Source organism: Lissotriton vulgaris, chromosome 6 (genome assembly GCF_964263255.1).
Source record: "Lissotriton vulgaris chromosome 6, aLisVul1.2, whole genome shotgun sequence".
Lineage (NCBI taxonomy): Eukaryota > Metazoa > Chordata > Amphibia > Caudata > Salamandridae > Lissotriton > Lissotriton vulgaris.
In genome coordinates, this window is record NC_141694.1 from 762,743,381 (window position 1) to 762,754,019 (window position 10,639).

Consider the following 10,639-nt stretch of genomic DNA (forward strand, 5'->3'; position numbering starts at 1 on the left):
TAAGGAATCTTTTTACTTCCAAATTGAAGGCATCCTTGGAAGAGATTCTACGTATTTCCGGTGGGAGGGAGTTCCAGATCTTCGGAGCTGAGCCAGAGAAGGCTCGGTGGCATGTTCTCTTTTTTCAGGAGGAGAGAGTTAGCACACCTAGAGGGTCTAGCCCCTCCTGATAGTTCCAGTTTTTGTGCTAGATAACTGGGAGTTTTGAGATGGAGGGCTTTGTGATATAGGCAAACAATCTTTAGCTGTATTCTCGCTTCATATGGCAGCCAATTTAGGGATTTTAAGACTGGAGAGATGTGCACATTTCTTTTGATACCCATGACCAGCCTGGCTGCCGCATTCAATGAGGCCCTTAGCGGGGCCAATGTATATTTGGGGAGACCACAGAGCGTAGCACTGCCATAATCAAGTCTTGGCCAAACAAGCGCTTTGACCACTTGTTTCAAGTCAGTTTGTGGGAGGAAAGGTTTGAGCTTCCTGAGTATTATCAAGAGATGGTTAGCTCCCTTGCATACTTTGCTAATATGAGTCTTCATGTCAAGTGCTTATCCAGAATGATTACGAGGGATTTAGCAGATTCGATAATGAGGGGGGAGCAGTTGATGGCGGTGAGGTGATTCAAGCAGAGGTCTAGCATAGGGGTGTGATTTGGAGGAGAGATGAGAAGGAATTCTGTTTTGGAGGTGTTGAGCAGGAGGTGGTTTATAGGTAACCAGTTTTGAGTAGTCAGTAATGTAGTGTTGAGTGAGGTGATGTTATCCAGGGAGGATATTTTCACATAGAGTTGGGTGTCATCTGCATATATAGGGAAGAGAATGTCCATGGAATTTAGTGCATTAGCTAGTGGTTCCTAGAACAAGTGTAAGAGTATGGGAGATAGGGCGGACCCTTGGGGGACACCCTTGGATACTGGAGATGGCTGCGGGAGAGAGTGATTCGCCTTCACCCTTCAGGATCTGTGCTGGAGGAAAGATGAGAACCTTTACAACACCGGACTAGACAAGCCCATCCTGTGCTCTAGGATGGATAGGAAGTTGTCGTGATCAACAGTGTCAAATGCAGAGGAAAGGTCAAGGAGGATAAGGAGGCACGATTCATTTTGATCAAGCATTTTTAAAATGTCGTCCATAATGTGAGTCAGAGCCGATTCGGTGCTATACCCACTACGAAAGCCAGATTGATGTTGGTCCAGGAGATGGAAATTCTCTTTGTGAGCACAGAGTTGCGACTGGATGCATTTTTCTTGGAGTTTGGCGAGGGTGGGGATGTTAGCGATAGGGCAGAAGTTGTTGAGGTCAGTGCTGTCTGCAGTAGTTTTTTTTAATATAGTTGTTACCTGAGCTGCTTTTAGGCCCTCCGGTATCGTGCCTTGTGACAGAGACGCCTTGACAATCTTAGTCCATATAGGAGAGACTACATCCTTGATTTCTTTGAAGATGGAAGGTGGCAACTGGTCGCTGAAATGATTAGAAGGGTTGATACTCTGAAGAACCTTTTTAATGTCTCTTTCACTGAGGGGGGTAAAGGTGTCCCAGGAGGCATTGTTCTTGATGCACAGGCTCAACGGTTCAATCGTGTCCTTTGGGGCCGGGCGGGGAGTAGACCCACTGGATAGCAGTAGGGCCCGCTTGGTATCCAGATCAATATTGATGAGTCTTGATTTCTCAGTAAAGAAAGCAGCCAGATCAACATATGAGGGAGGGATGATTTTCGAATCAGGGTGGTTTGGTGCTTCCACCGATTGTTGTTTAACCAGTTCAATAATTTTCTTGGGGCGGTTTGCGGCTTGATTAAGTTGGGATCTGATATAGTCCGCCTTAGCTCCCTTGATTTGCTTGTCATAGGAGCTCCTAATCGATCTAAGGATTTTTAGCTGGTCCGTCGATGGTTTGGATCTCCAGAATTATTTGATAGCCCTAAGGGCTGCAAAGTTCTGAGTTTAAGTTGCAGTTGAACCATGGTTTGGATTTTTTTATTGAAGCTTTTTTTTGTTGGAGAGGAGCAACGAAATCAATTATGCTAGATATAGTAGAGTTGTAGAAGTCGGTGAGTACATGAACCTTAGACATGTCGACTTGGGAAGAGAGGGAAACTATACAGTGGGATGCTAGATCGGCTGTGTTGATATCTCTGAGGTCTCTTTTTTGAGATCTTTGAATCTGTTGGTTGATCCTTCCTTAGAGACACATCCATGTTAATATGGAAGAAGCTGCTGAGGTGGTCAGACCAATCACACAGGGTGATGGTATCCATTGTGATGATGTGTCCTTTGGTGATGATAAGGTCCAGAATTTTCACCTTTATTATGGGTTGGCCAGTCACAATGTTGTACCAGCTTGAGGCAAGTTACAGCTTGTTCATTAGGGTTAGACTAGTGGAGGTTAAAGTCACCGAGGTAGATGTGGGACAGAACAGAATCGACATTGGCAGAGATGATCTCCAATAATTGTTTGATGAAGGGGAGGTTGTCCGCAGGGGGGATGATAGAATGTGTGTAATTTGCACACCGAATGATTGTAACTGGAGATGTTGAGACAAAGGTATGCACAAGATGATGGCGTAGAAGACTCCGAGAGGGAGACAGCGAGAGTGCTCCGAGGTATACAGGCTAAGCCACCTTCCAGCTTCAAAGCTATGTCTAGACGAATTATGTCATGAGTAGGGGGCACTAGGAGGTCTAGGATAGGAGTGGAAGAGGGATTGAGCCAAGTTTCAGTGAGGATGATGATGATGATGATATCTATGTCATTGTGTTGGATGAGGTCGAAGATATCAGAGGCATGTTTGCTGGCTGACCTGCAGTTGAGTAGTACACTTTTAAGTTGTACCGGAGAAAAGGGGGGAGGAGTCTGTATGATGTTTACTCTCATGAGGTTGTTCTTGTTTATGGCTCTAAGTTGGTGGGGGGTTCTCTGTTTGGGTTTGTGTGAATGGCCTGGATTTACCCCGTAGGGATCATGTTGGAGTCTAGGATAAGCGAGTAAGAGTTGAGAAAGTCATTGATATAATTGGGCGCAAGAGAGGCCAATGATCTTCTGTTGCGGAAGGGTGCGTTAGGTAGGGGTACGGTTTTAGGGATATAGAGGGGAGAGATTTGGTCAAGGCGAGCTCTAACGCTTGCTCTAGCTGAGGATCTGGGCCGATTCGTACCAGAGAGGAGGGAGCTTATCCGGGGGAGGTGTTCCAAAGAGAGGGATTTCAGATCATGAAGTTCGAGGGTGAGAAGGTGCAGCTGGAGGGATAAATCATCCAGGCGAGCCACCAAGTCTGGGTGCTGGTGAAGGGGTAAAATTTGTTTAGGGAGAACTAGCAGGGAGGAAGGGTCTCATTGAGTGCCAGATGGGTCAGTGGCGAATTGAGAGGTTCCGGAGGAGGGAGTATGTCCAAGCATGCCACCAAGTCTGGGTGATAGGAAAGGGGTAGAAGTTGTGTTGGGAAAACTGACTGGGAGGAAGGGTGTTGATGAATGCCAGATGGGTCAGTGGCGGTTATGGGGGGTTCTAGAGGGGAGAGTTGGTTACTGAGGATTTGCTGTGTACCAGGTGCCTTGAGAGAGAGGTTAGTAATGGTGAAAGGGTTACTGGCAGTGCAATGGGAAGAGCATTCGACCTGCCACCCATCAGGGATGAAGGGAAATGGCAATGCAGTATGACGCGACTTTGTAGGACCCTTTCACCTGCTCACTTTCAGCAGAGCACACAGTTGGCGCAGTCCGGTGGTACAGCACTATGCACATCCCATGGGCTGTGAGTCATGTCCCCTGACACAGGGCAATGAGCAGACGCCAAACATCACATGACTCATGCAACAAGGCAAGGTGGGCTGAGACCGTTGACATCCATAATGATGTGTGTTCATTTTTGCCACCCCATTTCTTGCACCTCGACATGATCCTAAGCTGCCTGTAAGTGTCTCAAACATTGGTTAGTGAGTTGTGGCCCTTGCCTAGCCCGTACTGACATGCACATGCTAATAAAGTCTACGCAACTTCACTAGTGTACAACTGTGATGAGTGTTGGTTATAATGACAAATCGTGTGCCTCCATGAGCATTGTCCGTACACAGGGAGGGATTGACTGACGCTAGTACATTGGGGATGAGTCCCTATTGACAGCTCCACCTGTGTGAGTCAGACATTGTGGTTGGGATAGTTGCTGGCAGACTTGTGCTCTTACGTGTCTCCAGCAAAGAGAGTATGGTGTCCAACTTCTTGGCATGTAGATCAAGATTATCCATCAAAACAGATTGTGTCCACACAGTTGTGTTTGAGTAGGTATGCGAAGAGACATTTTGTTGTCACATGAGATGGTGCACACCTTTTCAGGCCTGCTTCAGAATTTTAAATTTCTACACACAGCCCTATTTAATACATGGACTTGGGGCTACGTTGGGGGGTAACAAGATTGTTGTTCATGTGCAATGAGGCCACATCCAGTTCTCACCTTCACAGTCATCTACTTGGCCATGTGGGTCAGGGTCAAACTTGCGCACTGATGACATTTACCAGGGTGTACCTTTTAGTGCAATCAATGTCCTGCCATTCATCCATACTTTTATACGTGAGTAAACATATTCATGACACATCTGTGTGATTTGGAATGTTTTATTCACATTCTGGGGAGTGTCGGAGCTGGAGCAGTACATGGCTATTTCAAGCCCACATTACATGGTTGCCCAGTGGTGGGCCAACCAGAGTCCTTTGGAGAATGAAAAGTTAATCTGAATAGGAAGAGTTCAGTCTGCAGCCGGATTGCTGTGTCATTGGTACAAGAGCAGATATGGCAGTCAATGTCAGGGTCTAGGTGAATGTCGCAGAGTGTTTTGGGGGACAGTTGGCGGTGTTGTTCCAGGGCATGATGCATATGGCTGACCAGGCAGGGACTGGCCTTATAGCGGGGACGGATGATACTTCCTCCTTCCTCACACAGTCATTACTCTCCACATCTTACTCCTCTGAGACGTCTTCTTTGTCTGGTGTGTGTGGTGGTGTTATGGCTGCATCACTGTGTGCCACTGACACATCAGGGTGCGAAGGGGATAGGGCTGCATCACTGTGTGCCAATGACACATTAGACATCACGGCGCTGAGAAGTGTGTGTTGAGGTTCCTGCAGCAGTCATCTGGTACAGGCTCAGTGGCAGCAATGGCTAGATGAGGATCTGCAAGGCATGGAAGATCCCAGCTACATCTCGCTGGTGTTCAGACATGGCAGCCATACTTCCAGTCTGCATTGGCTCCATGGTCCCCATTGTCCTCCACATCTGTGCCAACTCTTTGCTGTCATCGATGAAGCCTGTCTGACTAGATAGTTCTTGTATCTGAGTAATGGCCCCAGCGATGTCAGCCAAGGATTGTTGGTGAGCATGGTGTGGACAGTGGGTGTCCACTAGGGACTGTAAAGGGTGCCTGATGGGACTAAGACACTCACGTATGGTATCGGGTTTAGCTGCCACAGGGTCAAATCCCACCTGCAGCTGATCAGCTATCTCCTCCTGGCACCTAACACATGGTGTTGGAATTCCATGTGTTGGTCATGGGGGTCCTGGGAGCCAGCTGTGGTGGTGTGTGCTTCCTGCTGTGTGTTATGGGCAGGGTGTGGGGTCACCATGATGCAGCTGGGCTGCCCTGCTCTTGGGGGTGAGGTGCAGAGGCTGTCCATTAGCCGTTGGAGGGTATCTGAGCAAATGTGTCCTCTTCATCATCACTGAAGTGATGTGTGGCCTGCTCTGAAAGAGGTGTTGATTGTCCCTCTGCAATGTAAAGGGGAGATGCGGGTTAACAGTGTGTCCCATGTATGTTGACGCATTGTAGATGTTTTCATTCAGACTGCATGACAATGTACATTGTGATTGTTTTGGTGAAGCTGGCTATTTGATGGGAGGCAGTGGACTTTTCGACTACATGACAGATGTGAGGTTGTACTCGTACATTAGCATCTCACAGTGTCATGCAATGCTAGATGTGTTTGACCAGTTTCTATGCATGAGCGGCACCAGTTGTGTCCTTTGTCCTGTGGTGTAACTGGTGCACTTTGTACCACATTGCTTTTTGGGTGCTGGGATGTTTGCGACTAAGGTCAATTGTGCTCTTGGACACATTTTGTACTCTTGTGCATTGTTTCCCTGCAGATGTGTTTTTGAAGTCCTGGGCTGTAGGTGCACATGGATGTGCCAGATTGTGACCTGTTCCTTTACGGAAATGGTTCACACTCAGCCACCTCAATGTTGTCTCGTGCGCCATGTCATGTATTGTGACTGCAGCCATTCTATCGGTCATGCAGTGTCACTTGCATTGTCAGTGTGGCTCACAGAGCCGCTGCTTTTCTGGTTTCAGCACATGTGCATGGTTAGGTTGTGGCACTGGTGATATGGAGGGGGCCCCATTTGTGCACATTGTGGATGGGGGCCTACTTGCTGTTTCTATGTGTGCTACAGTGTGCCAAGGGTATCAGGGGCATGTTCCACAATCATTGTGCATGTGCAGTGTGCTGCACATGATTGTGCATGTGTGCCATTGTGTCCATCTCCCTCCGTCCCCCCCGTCCCTGGTCGTTACTCATCCTGTTGCTGTTGGTTCAGGTTATATCGAGCTTTGTCCAGACCTCCAACTTCTTGCACCGTCTCCACACTGATGACTGTGGCCACCATTTCCTCCAGCTCATCCAGCTCCTCCTGTGGTGCAGGGCTCCCACCTCCAGTCACCTTTGCTTGCTTCCTATGGGCAGTGAGTTTCTGTTTGGTTTGGCTGTGCACTTCATGTCAGTGCCTCTTGACCTCCTCCATTGACCTCCTCTGCACTCCAACTGCATTCACGTTCGTGATGATGGACTGCCATATTTCCGTTTGTGTTGCCAATGACACAGTGGAGGTGAAGAACAGTTGTTGGTAGTCTTCTAACACCTCCATAACGATGATCCGGTCTTCCTGCAGACTGAACCCCGTCTTCCTCTTCCTCTTTTCCTTGCCCTTCCCTGAAACCGGGGTTGCTGGCTGGTCCTCTGTGGGGGTTGTGGGGTTCAGGTTGTCCTCTGCACTCGGTCCGGGAGCATTCATGGTGCTACGCAGTTTGATTTGGTTTTGGTGTGGGTTTATTGTTGCTTTTATAGTGCATTATCCCGCATGACGTGTGGGAATTGCAGGCCTGTCGCTGGTTGTCGCTGATTTTTGTATCACGATTTGGGGTATTGCAGGTTTTTTCACGTTCGTCTTTCGCATTTTTTCGGCGTCACCTTAATTAGTAGGCGGTCATTTGGCACGTTATCCTGCTACTATCGCATGTTGCCGCCGGGTTGAGAATACAACGTTAACGCTGTGTTATTTTGTCACATTAGACTGCGATGTGTAGAGTTGCGTTAAGCTAATTTTGCAATGGTTATCACACATTATTGATAATATGCTCCTATCTTTCTCTTTGAAGAGGACATTCTAGATCTCTCATGTACCAACAAAAGGTGTGGCTTTCTCTATCACGAGCAACCATCTGCAGAACAGAACATCCCTTACCTTTTTCTCTGTTGATGTAAACAAATTTAGCCCCACTCCCTAGACTGCCATCTGATAGTGACAACCAACAAGCCATACGGAAGTGAATAAGATCACTGTAAAGGGGACCCCAGCACCGCCAAAACTAACCTACACGAAGGAATGAAAGAAGTTGCCGAATGGATGAAACTCAGCCGTCTAAAACTGAACTCAGATAAAACAGAAGTCCTCATCTTAGGCACATCCCCATCTGCATGGGACGACTCTTGGTGGCCGGAAGCCCTTGGAAAAGCACCCATCCCGACAGACCATGCACGGAACCTGGGCGTTATCCTAAATTCTTCACTCTCAATGAACAAACAAGTCAGCGCCGTATCCTCATCCTGCTTCAACATTCTCCGCATGCTCAAAAAAACATTTCGCTGGATCCCCACCGAAACCAGAAAAACAGTCACCCATGCTCTGGTCACGAGCCGACTGGACTACGGAAACACCCTCTACGCAGGTACTACCGCTAAACTCCAGAAGAAACTACAACGAATCCAAAACGCATCAGCCAGGATCATATTAGACATCCCGCGCAACGAACACATCTCTGGCCACCTGAAAGACCTCCACTGGCTACCCGTCAATAAGAGGATCACTTTCCGACTGCTAACCCACGCACACAAATCACTCTACGACATCGGACCAGAATCCCTCAACTCACGACTGTCCTTCTACACCCCCTCCCGCCAACTACGCTCGTCCAGCCAAGCCATCGCCACTGTACCTCGCATCAACAAGACCACCATGGGAGGCAGATCCTTCTCATACCTGGCTGCTAAAACATGGAACTCACTCCCCACTCACCTTCGCCTTACCCAGAACCACCTAGCATTCAGAAAGCAACTTAAAACGTGGATATTCGACAAGTAATCCTCCTCCCCCCCCCCTAGCGCCTTGAGACCCTCTGGGTATGTAGTGCGCTTTATAAATTCTTTGACTTGACTTGACTTGACCTTAGGTCGTAGCTCAAACACCGGGAGACAGCAGTACACCTCTAAATAGAAAATTCCTGAAAAATAATTCCCCTGCACTGTGACAACAGAACACTGCAAGGAAAGAACCATGCCTCTGTCCCCATATGCAGTGAATGTGCAAAGAGAAGGAAATACAAATTTAACTGAATTATACTGACTATAGGAGAGTAGGATCTGCTTCTTATATTTAACCCCACTTTTTGCTGATCTATCACTATTTTCTACTTAGACTGACTGGGATCCTGCTATCCAGGACCCCAGTGAAGTGACTTCCTCCTCTAAATTGATTGCAAGGACTTTAGGTACACTCCAGTTTGGTTACTGGGTACCCTTATCAGTCCCTAGTATATGGTACACCATGTTCCCAGGGCATAGGTACCCCAGGGGCCTCCCAGGGGCTGCAGCATGTATTATGCCCCCTGAGAGACCATTCAAACTGACACCACAGGTCTGCTACTGCAGCCTGTGTAAGGGGGTGCATGCACCCCTTACTTAGATATAGGTTCACTGTATCTATTCTAAATCACTGCACTTATAAACCTATCAGTCACCACTATGGCAGGCCTTATCAATCCTCTGGCAGGGTGCTGGGTTTTATGTAATAGGGTGCCCATGCATGAGCGAAGTCCCTCTGCAGCCTTCAGAACCCATTTTCCGGGGTTGTTTGTGATGCAGTCAACTATATATATTTAAGTGCATTATAACCTTGCGGTAAATGCTAACTTTTAAACAGCTGCTTAGAAACATGTCGTGTTTGGTGTCAAACACCTTGGAATCCATATATAACATGGCCTCTGTTATGTATCTCTGTCCTAAAGGAAAATGAAGTAAAACAATCTTTTCCTGCCATCCTTGAACAACCCCCACCGTAATGTTTATTGGTTCTGAGGGCTAGGGGCTGAGGACTGTACCATTTGTTTGGGGAGGTGTGATTAGCTTTCAGGGATGGAAGGTGGATGATGCTAGGGTTCAAGCACGCTCAATACAGAATCCCAATTCAATGTTTGGCATGTACTTGTCAAGTGGCTACACCCAAGAGGCACCAGGTTGAGAACAATTGTTTAGAGTTAAGACAGATATTGTGCCCAGTGTCTACATTTAACGATAGCTGGGGTAAAAAATCACAACAATACAATGTAATTTTAAAGCAAAATAAGCTGCATTTATTTATGTCTGTGATACCCGTATCTAAAGGACAGCCAACACATGTTTCGCCCATATGGCAAACAAGCCAAGGGCTTTTTCATGGCAGAGTGTCTCATAAATAGTTATATAATCGTCATATTCTTGATACGGAATGCAGAAACAGTCTCTGTGATCCAAAGAAAAGAGAAGGCACTTGAGACCTCACGGTGAAAGACATCTCCCTAATTCACGTTTTACCTTCTATAATTTTATGTTATGTATGGCCCTTAAAATAATGTGTTCCTGCTTTTAACTACTATGCAGGGGCAGAGGAGTAATGGGGGAGCCATATGTAACATGTCCTCTGTTATGTATCCCTGTCCCAAAGGGAAACAAAAATCCTTACCTGCTATCCTTGATCAACCCCGCCGTAATGTTTATTAGGTCTGAGGGCTAGGGGCTCGGGACTCTACCATTTGTTTGGGGAGGTTTGTACAGAGGAGACCCCAACCCTAGTGACATATTTTGGTACTAACCAGGCATGACATGTGAGAATCAAACGCTTTTTTATTAAGCAGCGACATATCATTGTACACAGCTGGGCTGCCTACATCCACCGGCCGGCACAGCATAGTCTGACAACATTGAAACACAGCCATGGGGTCTACATCCCGGAGGGCGACCCGGCGAGGATAAACTGACGGCCAGATGGCGCAACCAATTCTCGTGCTGGTACTGCATTTTATAGAAAAGGAAAAACAAACACTAACAAGAAAACAGAAACCTACCCATCCCCTCCAACCCCCCCCACCATGGACCCCCCTTCCTCCCCCCCTCCCCCCCCACTCCGCATCAGCCTTGCCTGTGCCTTCGCCTCTGCCCCCACCGTACAGGCATGACATGTTAAAAGAAATAGAAGTAGACGGTGTGTGAGCTACTGGGCTCAGCACTACCTCTCGAAACCCTAGACACTGTGTCTGAGACTCTGAGTGTTACCTTTGTTGTAGG